The sequence below is a fragment of the Staurois parvus genome, unplaced genomic scaffold (assembly GCF_062004578.1).
Source record: "Staurois parvus isolate SC_StPar_1 unplaced genomic scaffold, SC_StPar_1.0 ptg000511l, whole genome shotgun sequence".
NCBI lineage: Eukaryota > Metazoa > Chordata > Amphibia > Anura > Ranidae > Staurois > Staurois parvus.
This window is the reverse complement of record NW_028318307.1, coordinates 278510-293327: the sequence shown is the minus strand read 5'-3', so window position 1 is coordinate 293327 and position 14818 is coordinate 278510.

Sequence of the window (14818 nt, the reverse complement as noted above, 5' to 3'; positions counted from 1 at the left end):
TGTCATATGTTATGCGATTTGTCACCTTTCGTTTGTGAGTACATTTTAATTATTATTCAATAAATTGTTATTTGGGATAATGCGCTAGGCCAGTGCACTCTTGTTTCCATTTTTTTCTTCAGTTATATATGACTTCCCTTGTGTTACATGGGAGCAGCAAGGCTTGACCTATCCACTTATTTCGCATACATTTGGGTTGCACCTCACTTCTCTGTCTTCAGCCCTCTACACCCATGCGCAGGAGCTTTTGGCATATTTGACTGCTGGTGCAGTGGGTCCTGGGTTCCTCCTGATGAATGACAATGCCCAGACTCATGTGACAAGGGTATGCAGGCAATTCCTGGAGAATGAAGGAATTGATACTATTGAATGACCCCCACACTCGCCTGACCTAAATCCAATAGAACACGTCTGGGATATCATGTGCCGGTCCATCCAACGCCGGCAGGTTGCAGCTTAGACTGTCCAGGAGCTCAGCGATGCCCTGGTCCAGCTCTGGGAGGAAATACCCAGGACACCATCTGTCACCTCAATAGGAGTATGCCCCGGCGTTGTCAGGCATGCATACAAGCACGTGTGGGCCATACAAACTACTGAGTACCATTTTGAGTTGCTGCAATAAAATTTCAGCAAAATGGTCTGGCCTGCATCACTTTTTTTTTCACTTTGATTTTTGGGGTATCTTTGAATTCAGTCATCTGTAGGTCGATTATTTCCATCAAACAATGGGGCATCCTTACATTCCTAACACGTTACCCATTCCATATCAGTATAGATATCCAGCATGAGATTTTTCCCCATTGAGATCTGAGGTGTTTTCAAATTGTTACTTTAAATATTTTGAGCAGTGTATTTTGAAGTGTATTCACATACACTTTGAAGAATTCCCAATTCTGTTCTGTTTTCATCAATGTCAATATTTCCTCCTAGTCTAAGTCTTGGAGAGCTGCCCTCAGCCTTGGAAAATTTGCTCTGTTTTTATCTTTCCCGTATGTGCTTGTTGTTTACAGCTAACATTAAATGAAATCATGTTATGGTGACTGCTACCCAGATGTTCTTTTATTTGAAAATGAGTAATAAGCTCTGCATGGTTAGAGATTTCCAGGTCCAGCAGAGCATCATTTCTAGTCGGGGGCCTCTATTATTATTATTATTATTATTATTATTATACAGTATTTATATAGCGCTAAAAGGTTTGCTCAGCGCTGTACATTATAGTGGGGGACAGAACATGAGACAATACAGTAACAAAACAAAACACGAGGGATTCAAGAGCTCCCTGCTCTTTCGAGCTTACAATCTAGGAGGGAGGGGATAGTGGTACAGGAGGAAGTGGCTGTGGTGGATGGAGTGGTAGGAGGAGTGGAGGAGATCAGCTGTTAGGTGAGGCCGGGGTAGGCTTCCCTGAAGAGATGGGTTTTTAGGGTGCGCCTAAAGGTGAGGAGGGTAGGCGACAGTCTGATGTATTGGGGTAGTGAGTTCCAGAGGATGAGGGAAGTCCTGGAGATGTCCTGCAGTTGGGCATGGGAGGAGGAGACCAGGGAGCTAGAAAGTAGGAGGTCTTGTGAGAAGCGAAGATTACGGGTAGGGTGGTATTTGGGTATCAGGTCGGTGAGGTAGTTTGGGGCAGCATTATGAATGGCTTTGTATGTCTGTGTTAGTAGTTTGAATTTAATGCATTGGCAATCGGGAGCCAGTGGAGGGAATGAAAGAGGGGGGGTGGCAGAAGCGGAGCGTTTGGTAAGGTGGATGAGTCTGGCCGCTGAGTTCAGGATAGACTGAAGCGGGGATAGTCTGCGATGAGGTAGGCCGGTGAGAAGGGAGTTGCAGTAGTCCAGATGTGAGATAATAAGGGAGTGAACGAGTTGTTTAGTAGTGTCTGGGGTTAGGAACGAACGTATTTTGGAGATGTTGCGGAGGTGGAGCCTGCATGAGTTTGCCAACAATTGGACATGGGGTTGGAAGGACAGGTTTGAGTCTAGAGTGACACCTAGGACTTTGGCTTGTGGGGTGGGACTGATGGTGGCGATGTTGGTCGTGATGGAGAGGGTGGGGGCACGGGCTGGGGGGAAAATCAGGAGCTCGGTTTTGGAAAGGTTTAATTTGAGGAAATGGAGCGACATCCAGTCTGATATGTCGTTCAGTAGGTGGGTGATACGGACGGAGACTGAAGAGGTGAGGCGAGGGGTGGAGAGGTAACTTTGCGTGTCATCGGCGTAGAGGTGATAGTTGAAGCCGTGGGAGTGTATCAGTTTGCCGAGGGAGGAGGTGTAGATGGAGAAGAGAAGGGGCCTGAGGACTGAGCCTTGGGGGACCCCAACAGAGAGGGGGAGAGAGGGGGAGGTGGTAGCTTTATAGGTAGTGCTGAAGGAGCATTGGGATAGATAGGAGGAGAGCCAGGAGAGAGCGGAGTCTCTGATGCCGAGGGAGTGTAGTTTGTTAAAGAGGAGGAGGTGGTCGACTGTGTCGAAGGCCGCAGAAAGGTAGAGGAGTAAGAGGTCTAAGTAGTGGCCATTAGCTTTGGCGGTTCATTAGTGATTTTGAGTAGGGCGGTTTCGTGGAGTGTAGGGGACGGAAGCCAGACTGTAGTGGATCGAGGAGGTTGTTGTCAGTGAGGTGGGCACTTAGGCGTTGTAGACTAAGTGCTCAAGGAGCTTGGAAGTAAATGGCAGCATGGAGATGGGTCTAAGGTTGTTCAGGTCGGTGGGGTCCAGGGAGGGTTTTTTGAGTATGGGGGTGATGTGCATGTGCTTTAGGGAGGAGGGGAATGCACCAGTAGAGAGGGAGAGATTGAAGATGTGGGTGAGGGAGCGTAGGATGGAGGAGGAGGGTGACCGGAGGAGTTGTGTGGGGACAGAGTCAAAGGGGCAAGTGGTGAGGCGGGCTTCTGAGAAGACCTTAGTGACCTCCACAGTGGTAGCAGGGCTGAAGGAGCAGAGTGTTGGGGAGGTTATAGTGTGCGGGACGTTAGGTGTGGTGGGGGGTAGGGCGGTTGCTAGGTTGGTGGGGTTATGGTGGGAGGGAGGCTAGGTGGGGAGGTAGGTTTAGCATTGGCGATGTCCTTACGGATTGCGTCAATCTTATCATTATCTCATGGGCGGTGAGTGAGGTACTGGGTGGGGGGGGAGAGTAGGGAGTTGAAAGTGGAGAAGAGCCGGCGAGGACAGGTGGAGAGGGTGTTGATGAGCGTCACGAAGTAGGCTTGTTTGGCGTGGAGGGAGGAGGAGTAGGTGAGGAAGGCGGATTTGTAGAGGGAGAATGCTCGAGGGGATCTGGTTTTGCGACATAATCGCTCCAGCGCACGACTGCGTCGTTTAAGATTTTTAGTGTGATCGTTCTGCCAGGGTTGAAGCGGTCGGGGTCTAATGCTACGTGTGGTTAGGGGTGCTAAGGAGTCTAAGGCAGCTGACAGTGAGTCGTTATACGCAGTAATGGCCAGGTCAGGGCATGACAGAGGAAGGATACTGTCGTACAGACGGTCAGCTGCAAAGTAGAGAGGGGCCGGGTTCAGGTTGCGGAGGTTACGGCTGTTGATGGTTTGACGTTTGGGGTGGAGGTGTTATAGGACGGCGAGATGGAGAACGTAATGAGGTTGTGGTCAGAGAGAGGGAAAGGGGTGTTTGTGAGGTTGTGGAGGGTGCAGAGATGGGAGAAAATGAGGTCCAGGGTATTCCCATTGGTGTGGGTGGAGGACTGTGTGCCCTGTGTGAGTGCAAAAGAAGAGGTTAAGTGGAGGAGTTGGGATGTGGCCGGGTTGTTGACATTGATAGGGATATTGAAGTCTCCAAGGATGATGGTGGGTAGCTCAGAGGAGAGGAAGAAGGGTAGCCAGGTGGAAAAGTAATCAAGGAAGCGAGATACGGGTCCAGGAGGCCAATAGATTACTGCAATCCTCAGAGGGGTGGGAGAGAAGAGTCGGATGCAGTGAGCCTCGAAGGAGGAGAAGGATAGAGAGGTTCAATTGATCGGTGTAGAGCAAAAGACAAAAACACCCATAGTGTAGTAGGTTAATGGTAATTTATTAGTAAAAATTATGAAACCATGAAACCAAACACCAGAGCATAAAAATGGTCCCAGTAAGGATGTAAACATTAAGCAGGTTATTATGGCATAGAAAACTGCTCACATGTAGATATTAGCAGCAAAATGAGCTGCTCCAACCTATCAGATGACAATAACACTAACCAGCTGGTTTGTTATGATGGCCGCCGGACCTCTGTGATCCGGCGGCATGACGTCACGGTGTACAAGGGCTCCTCCTAGATGCGTTTAGTATCCACATACATCATCAGTAGGGGTAATGCCAAGGTATTAGGTATGGGCGTTTTTGTCTTTTGCTCTACATCGAGCAATTGAACCTCATCCCAGGATCCCAGGTGACCTATCCGGATCTAGGGAGGGAAGCCTTTGACCAGACCCCTCTGAGTGACATCCCTAAACCCATATACAGAGGAGGAGATTCTACACCAGGCTGTACCTTTAAGGAGACCTTTATATCTGTTCCCAAATCTCATTTCTTTACCCCTCTGCTCCACCCCAAAACTTGTACATCTACTCCTCATTGCTATCATCTCCCTACTATTGCTTTCATCACCTCCCCAAAATGCCTCTTCCACTCCTCCTTCTCATTTTCCTCTCCTCTGTTCCCAAAATCCATTCACTATATCCCTCTGCTCCTCCCAAACATTTGTATATTGTGCCCTCACTGCTTCCCTCACCCCTCTATGGCACCCACCACCTCCTCCTATTACTCCACTCTCCCACTGACCCAAACACCTCCACTAGTATTTTCTCACGCTCCTGCACATCCCGCTCCCATGCCACCTTTCTCACCCTTCTCCTCCTCATAACCGCGGGGGACATCTCCCCGAATCCTGGCCCTCCACCACCTCCCTCACCCACACAAAACCCTCCCGCCTCCACGTCCTGCCGCAACCCCCGCAACTTAGTATCTGTCCCCCTGCTCCCTAAAATCTCCCCCCCGTTTTCATGTGCACTCCTGAACGCCCGATCGGTGTGCAACAAGCTTACCGCCATCCACGACCTCTTTGTTTCCCGCTCCCTCAACCTCCTGGCGATTACGGAAACCTGGATCCAGCCCACTGACTCTACCTTCCCTGCTGCACTCTCCTACAGAGGTCTCACCTGGACCCACTCACCCAGGCCCAACGGTCGTAAAGGTGGTGGGGTTGGCCTGCTCCTGTCACCGCTGAGCACCTTCCGAGTCCTCCCAAACCCCCCCTCCCTATCCTTCTCCTCCTTCGAGGCCCACTGCGTCCGACTATTCTCCCCAACCCCCCTGAAGATTGCTGTGATATACCGGCCTCCTGGATCCATACCCCGCTTCCTGGAAGACTTCTCCTCCTGGCTACCCTTCTTCCTCTCCTCTGAGCTACCCACTATCATCCTTGGGGATTTCAACATCCCTGTCAACCTCGACAACCCGGACACAGCCCGTCTCCTCCACTTAACCTCCTCCTTTGCACTTGCACAGTGCATACAATCCACCACCCACTCCGACGGTAATATCCTTGATCTTGACTTCTCCAACCACTGTGCTCCCCACAACCTCACTAACACCCCCTTCCCTCTCTCTGACCACAACCTGATTACCTTCTCTATCTCCTCATCCTCCAACGCCTACCCCTCCAAATGTCACACTTCTACCAGCCGTAACCTCCGCAACCTTAACCCTGCCTCCCTCCACTCCGCAGCTGATCAACTCCATGACCGCATCCTCCCCCTGTCCTGCCCCGACTTGGCTATGAACGCCTACAACAATGCGCTGTCAACAGCCCTTGACTCACTAGCGCCTTTAACCACACGCAACATCAGACCCCGACCGCTCCAGCCCTGGCAGACTGATCACACCAAAACCCTCAAACGACACAGTCGTGCCCTGGAGCGACTATGGCGCAAAACCAAATCCCAACAAGCCTTCACCCGATACAAATCTGCCTTCCACACCTACACCTCCTCCCTCCATACTGCCAAACAAGCCTACTTCCTGACCCTCATCAAGGCCCTCTCCTCCAATCCTCGCCGACTCTTCTCCACCTTCAACTCTCTACTCTCGCCACCCCCACCTCCACCCAGCACCTCACTCACTGCCCTTGAGATTGCCAATCACTTCAAAAACAAGATTGACACAATTCGCAAGGACATTGCCGCAACTCACACGCCTTCTCAACCCGTCCCCTCTCACACAGCTACCCCCTCATCCCCCCTCCCCCTCGACATAACCCACAGGGACTTCATCGCTGCTCAAACTCCCTCCAACCCCCTTCCCCCTCACTCAGCTACCCCCTCTTCACCCCTCTCCCACGGCCCCACCACTGCTCTGACCTCCTCTCCCACCCCACCCTACATTCCTCATACTGAAGCTCCCCCAACACTCCGCACCTTTGACCTTACTACCATTGAAGAAGTCTCCAAGATCCTCTCTGATGCCCGCCTCACCACCTGCCCCCTCGACCCTATCCCCTCACAACTCCTACAACCTCCCTCCCCCTCCATCCTACGCTCCCTCACCCACATCTTCAATCTCTCCCTCTCCTCCAGCACTTTCCTTTCCCCTCTGAAACATGCACACATCACCCCCATACTTAAAAAGCCCTCCCTGGACCCCACTGACCCGAACAACCTCAGACCCATCTCCCTGCTCCCATTTACATCTAAACTCCTTGAGCGCCTAGTCTACGCCCGCCTATGCTCTCACCTCAACGACAACAACCTCCTCGATCCCCTACAGTCCGGCTTCCGTCCCCTACACTCCACCGAAACTTCCTTACTCAAATTCTCCAACGACCTGCTAACCGCCAAAGCTAATGGCCACTATTCAGTGCTCCTACTCCTTGACCTCTCTGCCGCCTTTGACACAGTCGACCACCCCCTCCTCCTCAAAAAACTACACTCCCTCGGCCTCAGAGATTCTGCTCTCTCCTGGCTCTCATCCTACCTGTCACAACGCTCTTACAGCGTTACCTATAATGCCACCACCTCCCTCTCACTCCCCCTCTCTGTTGGGGTCCCTCAAGGCTCTGTCCTCGGGCCCCTTCTCTTCTCCATCTACACCTCCTGCCTTGGCCAACTCATACACTCTCACGGCTTCAACTACCACCTCTATGCCAACGACACACAAATCTATCTCTCAACCCCCCATCTCACCCCCTCGGTCTCCGCCCAAATCACACACCTGTTGAGCGACATATCAGACTGGATGTCGCTCCACTTCCTTAAACTGAACCTCTCCAAAACCGAGTTTCTTGTCTTCCCTCCAGCCCGGACACCACCCCCCATTGACTTCTCCATCATGTCCAACAACGCCACCATCAAACCCGCCCCGCAGGCCAGAGTACTTGGTGTCATTTTGGACTCCAACCTATCCTTCCAGCCCCAAGTCCACTCTTTAACAAACTCGTGCAGACTCCACCTCCGCAACATCACCAAAATCCGCACGTTCCTAACTCCAGAAACCACTAAACAGCTCATCCACTCCCTCATCATATCACGACTCGACTACTGCAACTCCCTCCTCACTGGCCTGCCTCGCCGCTGGCTATCCCCGCTTCAGTCCATCCTGAATACGGCTGCCAGACTCATTCACCTTTCCAACCGCTCCGTTTCCGCCAGCCCCCTCTGCCAATCCCTCCACTGGCTTCCGATTGCGCAACGGATCAAATTCAAAATCCTAACGCTGACGTACAAAGCTGTCCACCATACTGCCCCGAACTACATCACTGACCTAATATCCAAGTACCGCCCAGCACGCACACTCCGCTCCTCACAAGACCTCCTTCTCTCTAGTTCCCTGGTCTCCTCCTCCCATGCCTGCCTCCAGGACTTCTCCAAGGTGTCACCCATCCTCTGGAACTCCCTGCCCCAACCCATCAGATTATCACCTACTCTCCTCTCCTTTAGGCGCACCCTGAAAACCCATCTCTTCAGGGAAGCCTACCCAGCCCCCTGCTAACTTGCCGACCTCCTCCACTCTTCCTACCACTCCATCCCCCACAGCTATCTCCTCCTGTGCCACCATCCCCTCCCTCCTAGATTGTAAGCTCGAAAGAGCAGGGCCCTCGATCCCCTCATGTTTTGCATTGTATTGGTATTGTTCTGTCACGTGTTCTGTTCCCCTCTGTAATGTACAGCGCTGAGCGAACTATTGGCGCTTTATAAATACTGTATAATAATAATAATATCTGATCAATGCGCATTAAGATTATGATTCCGGTGAGTGCGCATTCTTACCATTTCATTTTCTTCACCAGATCACCATTTGCTCACACTGGGATAATATAGCTGTTACATCTGCTATCAGTATTGATTTGGACTCTTTTATCACTGGACATTTTGTCACTTTATTACTGCATATTATTGCTTGTTATGGAAACACTGTTTATTTAATACTGGCATTTCCAGTTATCATAGGATTTTCTTACTGCTATTCAGGTTGTTTATTGTCTATAATATTTTTCTACCACTGCACTGTGCATTGTACAATGTGTTCAACATCATGACCTATATACAGGCATTAAAAAAATAAAAATAACCCTGACTAATGATGTAATTATGTTAAAACAATCAAATACATATGGGCCCAATTGTTTCCACTTAAATCAAGGGAAAGGTAAACCAATATTAAACAAATGATCATAGTGTGATTTGATAAATAGGGGAAGATTTACTAATACTGGTGCACATAGAATCTGGTACAGCTGTGCATAGTAACCAATCAGTTTCTAAGCAGCACCAATTTGAGATAAAAAGAGCTATTTCTTCAGAATAACAAAATGTAGAAATCTGCAACAAAGTTTAAAAATCCCTGCAATGTACATAGATCACCCAGAGAGGAATGTTTTTTTTTTAACAAAGGAGGAATTAGTCTTTAAACAAATAAAAATACCCTAATAGTGCAGTGCTAAAAAACAACCAGTATGGGTGCAATCATTTCCACTTAAACAACTTAAACAAATCAAGTGAAACGTATCATCAAATTGCAAGTTGATACATAATGTACATACAAACTAGGTTAAAAAATTAAATAGTCTCAAAACATCATATGCTGATATATCCAATGGGTGCAATAAACACAGCACCAATTTATTTGTCCATGTCCATGTAAAAAATTAATGTGAATGGGAGCAAATGTATTATCAATCAGCTGCTGGTGCACTTTCTGGGGTCTAATGAGGAAAGTGGCAGTGTCTGTATTCCTTTAGATGTGATTTCCTTTAGGAAGTATTACATTTTTATTGCAGGGGATGCCCAAAATCTAACTGGCGAAAATCAGTAAGCCAAGCAGGAAATGGCATTTCTGGGGTGCATTCTGCCGACTCCAACTGTGCACATAACACCTTCAAGGAAAAGTCATTTTTAATAAGATTCAATTATAATATGACTTGTGTAGCAATTGTATATGTTATATTATTTTTTATTTGTTATTTTTTTTCCCATGAAAGTGGAGCTACCCTTTAAGGTGAAGAAAATACACTTTTTTCAGTGCTGGCTTGCTACTCACAATAGGATATATAATTGCACAGAATGTATTTTGGTTTTTGGATCTATACACAGGTATATGGTCCCTCCAGAATCTGGGGAGGTACTTGTACTTGTACTGCATCCGACTCGATGTACTAAAACAACTCCACTAAAGCAGGAGTGAATAGCAATGGTATGCTTACACTGTGGGCTCACATAGGCATATGAATGCATGCAGGCTTAGTGGACCGTACACCCATATAGTGAATCATACAGCAATTTTCAGTGTATACAGTGTAGTCCTAGTTTGCTGTGCACATCCAACCCATCGCATCCAAATAATAATGCTTCTCTTGGGCCTTCTCTCCTGATAAAGCTATGCAATTGTCACTATCTTACTTGAAAACTAAACAATGTAAAAATGTGTCTCTAGTCTAGCTCAATGAATGTGCATGCCTAAAGCAATGTGTACCCTCTTGGGGGCCACTGTGTTGCTGGATCCCTCTAGCTTTGCACAGCCAGGCAACACGCATTTTCCACACTTGCAGCCACAGTCATTGGACTGTCCACGAGCTTGGCTTATATTATTTTTATTAGGGGAAATAACTTGGATTGGGTAATAGGGAGTAACCACTGCAATACCGGGCACTTTTATTCCCTTCCTGCCCAGGCCAATTTTCAGCTTTCAGTGTTGTCGCACTTTGAATGACAATTGCTCGGTCATGCAACACTGTACCCATAAAAAAAATGTTATCTTTTTTTCACACAAATAGAGGTTTCTTTTGGTGGTATTTAATCACCACTGAGTTTTTTATTTTTTGCTAAATTTTCATTTTTGTTATAAAATTTTGCAAATAAATAACATTTATTCATAAATTTAGGTCAAAATGTATTCTGCTACATTTTTTTGGTGAAAATACCTCAAATTAGTGTATATTATTTAGTCTGTAGGAAAAGTTGTAGAGTCCACAAACCATGGTATACAGTATATATCTGACAATCGATCAATAGATGTACTGATGGCCAATCTCATTTCTTGATGCCCAAAAACACCAGCATAGTACAAATACCTCCAAAATTACCCATTTTTGGAAAATAGACAGTCCAAGGTATTTAGTAAGAGGCATGGTGAGTTTTTTGGAGGTTGTAATTTTTTGTTATTTTTTTTTCTTTTTTTTACATATTGTCATCAGTCCAGTACAGCATGATTATATAACTGGTGTGGAAGTGATCAGGGACACTGACTGGTGAAAGTATGTAAAAGAAAAATATAATTAATAATTTTTATTTATTTATTTATTTTCTATTATTTTTTTATTACATTATTTTTTCTACAATTTTTTTCCCAACACACTGTGACTAAAGCAATACAGTGCTACCATAGTAACAGGATCAGGATATTTTTTTAACACATTATGATTGCTAATACCAATGTATTTCATTGATATTTGCGATCATTGTTACTGAATTAAACTGATTCATTCAGCCTTTTGTTGTGATTAGCTGTGATTGGACAATGCGCATCACATGATACAGAAGGGCACTGATTGGCCCTGTCTGTACCATGTGACTGCTTTGATCAATCACAGCTAACAACACCATTGTATACAATCAACACCATTGTATACAATTGGTCACAGCGGTCACAAGACACTGGCAACGGGCCGGTGTAATGATATGTCATTGGCTGTGTCCCGTGGAATAGAAAAATAAAATAAAAAAATTAAATTATTATTTTTATAATAACAGATCACACTGCAGCACAGCCTCACGACTGCATGAACGGCTGCTTTTGACAGGATGTCATATGACGCCCAGTCACAACTGTGAGGGTCCCCCCTGGCCATCAACCTGCTATATGCTGGGTGGGAAGGTGTTAAGGCAGTGGTTCTCAACCTTTCTAACGCCGCGACCCCTTAATACAGTTCCTCATGTTGTGGTGACCCCCAACCATAAAATTATTTTCGTTGCTACTTCAGAACTGTAATTTTGCAGTGGGAGGAATAGTGCCCCATCATTGGTATCAGTGGGAGGAATAGTGCCCCATCGTCGGTGTCAGTGGGAGGAATAATGCCCCATCATTAGTATCAGTGGGAGGAATAGTGCCCCATCATTGGTGTCAGTGGGAGGAATAGTGCCCCATCGTTGGTGTCAGTGGGAGGAATAATGCCCCATCATTGGTATCAGTGGGAGGACTAGCGCCCCATCACTGATGTCAGTGGGAGGAATAGTGTCCCATCGTTGGTATCAGTGGGAGGAATAGTGTCCCGCCATTGGTGTCAGTGGGAGGAATAGTGCCCCATCATTGGTATCAGTGGGAGGAATAGTGCCCCATCATTGGTATCAGTGGGAGGAATAGTGTCCCATCGTTGGTGTCAGTGGGAGGAATAGTGCCCCATCATTGGTATCAGTGGGAGGAATAGTGCCCCATCATTGGTGTCAGTGGGAGGAATAGTGCCCCATCATTGGTGTCAGTGGGGGGAATAGTGCTCCATCATTGGTGTCAGTGGGAGGAATAGTGTCCCATCATTGGTGTCAGTGGGAGGAATAGTGCCCCATCATTGGTATCAGTGGGAGGAATAGTGTCCCATCATTGGTGTCAGTGGGAGGAATAGTGCCCCATAGTTGGTGTCAGTGGGAGGAATAGTGCCCCATCGTTGGTGTCAGTGGGGGGAGGAATAGTGTCTCATCGTTGGTGTCAGTGGGGGGAGGAATAGTGCCCCATCGTTGGTGTCAGTAGGGGGAGGAATAGTGCCCCATCGTTGGTGTCAGTGGGGGGAGGAATAGTGCCCCATCATTGGTATCAGTGGGAGGAATAGTGTCCCATCGTTGGTGTCAGTGGGAGGAATAGTGCCCCATCATTGGTATCAGTGGGAGGAATAGTGCCCCATCATTGGTGTCAGTGGGAGGAATAGTGCCCCATCATTGGTGTCAGTGGGGGGAATAGTGCTCCATCATTGGTGTCAGTGGGAGGAATAGTGTCCCATCATTGGTGTCAGTGGGAGGAATAGTGCCCCATCATTGGTATCAGTGGGAGGAATAGTGTCCCATCATTGGTGTCAGTGGGAGGAATAGTGCCCCATCATTGGTGTCAGTGGGAGGAATAGTGCCCCATCATTGGTGTCAGTGGGAGGAATAGTGCCCCATCATTGGTATCAGTGGGAGGAATAGTGCCCCATCATTGGTATCAGTGGGAGGAATAGTGCCCCATCATTGGTATCAGTGGGAGGAATAGTGCCCCATCGTTGGTGTCAGTGGGGGGAGGAATAGTGCCCCATCGTTGGTGTCAGTGGGGGGAGGAATAGTGCCTATCGTTGGTGTCAGTGGGGGGAGGAATAGTGCCTATCATTGGTGTCAGTGGGGGGAGGAATAGTGCCTATCATTGGTGCCAGTGGGGGGAGGAATAGTGCCCCATCGTTGGTGTCAGTGGGAGGAATAGTGCCCCATCGTTGGTGTCAGTGGGGGGAGGAATAGTGCCTATCATTGGTGTCAGTGGGGGGAGGAATAGTGCCCCATCGTTGGTGTCAGTGGGGGGAGGAATAGTGCCCCATCGTTGGTGTCAGTGGGGGGAGGAATAGTGCCCCATCGTTGGTGTCAGTGGGGGGAGGAATAGTGCCCCATCGTTGGTGTCAGTGGGGGGAGGAATAGTGCCCCATCGTTGGTGTCAGTGGGAGGAATAGTGCCCCATCGTTGGTGTCAGTGGGAGGAATAGTGCCCCATCGTTGGTGTCAGTGGGAGGAATAGTGCCCCATCGTTGGTGTCAGTGGGGGGAGGAATAGTGCCTATCATTGGTGTCAGTGGGGGGAGGAATAGTGCCCCATCGTTGGTGTCAGTGGGGGGAGGAATAGTGCCCCATCGTTGGTATTAGTGACACAAATGATGGGGCACTATTCCTCCCACTGACACCAATGATACTTACCTTGCTGACCCCTGCTCCAGCCTGGGCTCGCTCTCTCCCTCTCCCATCTACAGCCTGCAGAAGCAAAATTTGCACTTACCTGTCAGCTGTCTTCCTTCTCTGGCCTCTCTCCTCTTCACTCGGTCCTGCAGCTCCCTCGATCTTCTTCGATCTGCGCGCTCTGCCGCTCGGCTCCTCCTCTCCAAGCTCCACCTCCTCGCCGGTGATTGGCCGCCTGTGTGCCTCTCCTGAGCTACAGTTCCGGTGGCCAATCAGCGGCGAGGAGGCGGAGCTGTTGAGTGATCCCGGAGGTGTGGCCAGGTTACAGGGGCAGCATATCATCCCGCCCACAGATCGCGAGACAGAGCAGCGGTGTCTCGGTTCCTAAGACCATCGGAAATATGTGTTTTCCGATGGTCTTAGGCGACCCCTGGGAAATGGTCGTTCGACCCCCAGGTTGAGAACCGCTGTGTTAAGGGATGCCCAACCTGACTGAATCAATGCAAACGGACAACTTCCTTCCTATTTACAGAAACAGATCCTGGACTGTTCTTTTCTTTGAAAGCAGTCAGTCATTATGGATCAGTAGCAACAGCCCGCTACAGGCTAGGGACTCTGTCCCTCTGTTAGCTTAGATTGATGCAAACTATATATCTCCTCGCCCCTGTAGAACTGCTCCCAGCTCCACAGCCTGCAGACACTACCAGCCCTAGTGGCTGCTCTGAAGATTTCCCAGGACATGGATAAAGGATTAAGCACAGTGCTGTCTTTTGAAAGCTTGATAAATGCGAATCCCGGGATGCGCTGGTGTACTCATGCTCTCCTCCTTGCTCCCACTGCTCCCAAGCCTCGATCCTGTTCTTACCATGATGCTGAATGGATCCTCCTTAGCCAGCCAGAGACCACCCCCCCTGCCCCAGATCTAGGGGACACCTCCCAGGCCACCAACAGGCTCCTCAGCTCCTCAACTTCCACTCGACTCCTCTGCCAGCCTGACTCTCCAATATTTATGGGTTGACCTCACCACTCTACCAGGCCCTTCTAACCTGGAATTGGTTAAACTCCTATAAACATGCTGATTAGGTCTCCACTCGTTCCACTGGCTTCTGGAAGTTTTCATGGTCCTCCAGAACCAGGTGGAGGCGGTGGCGTCCCAACCTGTTAAGCCTTCCAGCCTGATCTGCAGTAGCCCGACTCAATTACGGACTCACACACTTACCGTGAGTCATACACAATAAATGTATTTATATTAACCCTAGTAGCACACTAGAGGGTGCTACAAATGCAACATGTCAAAAAATCAGAGCAGAAAAGACAGCTTAGGTTTTTAGCACCAGAAACCTGTTCAGAGGCACCAGCAAATAAAATTGTGTATAAGCAGTGACAACGGCAGGAATATCATCACCACAGTGTCAGGTATTATCTATTACAAGTACTTAC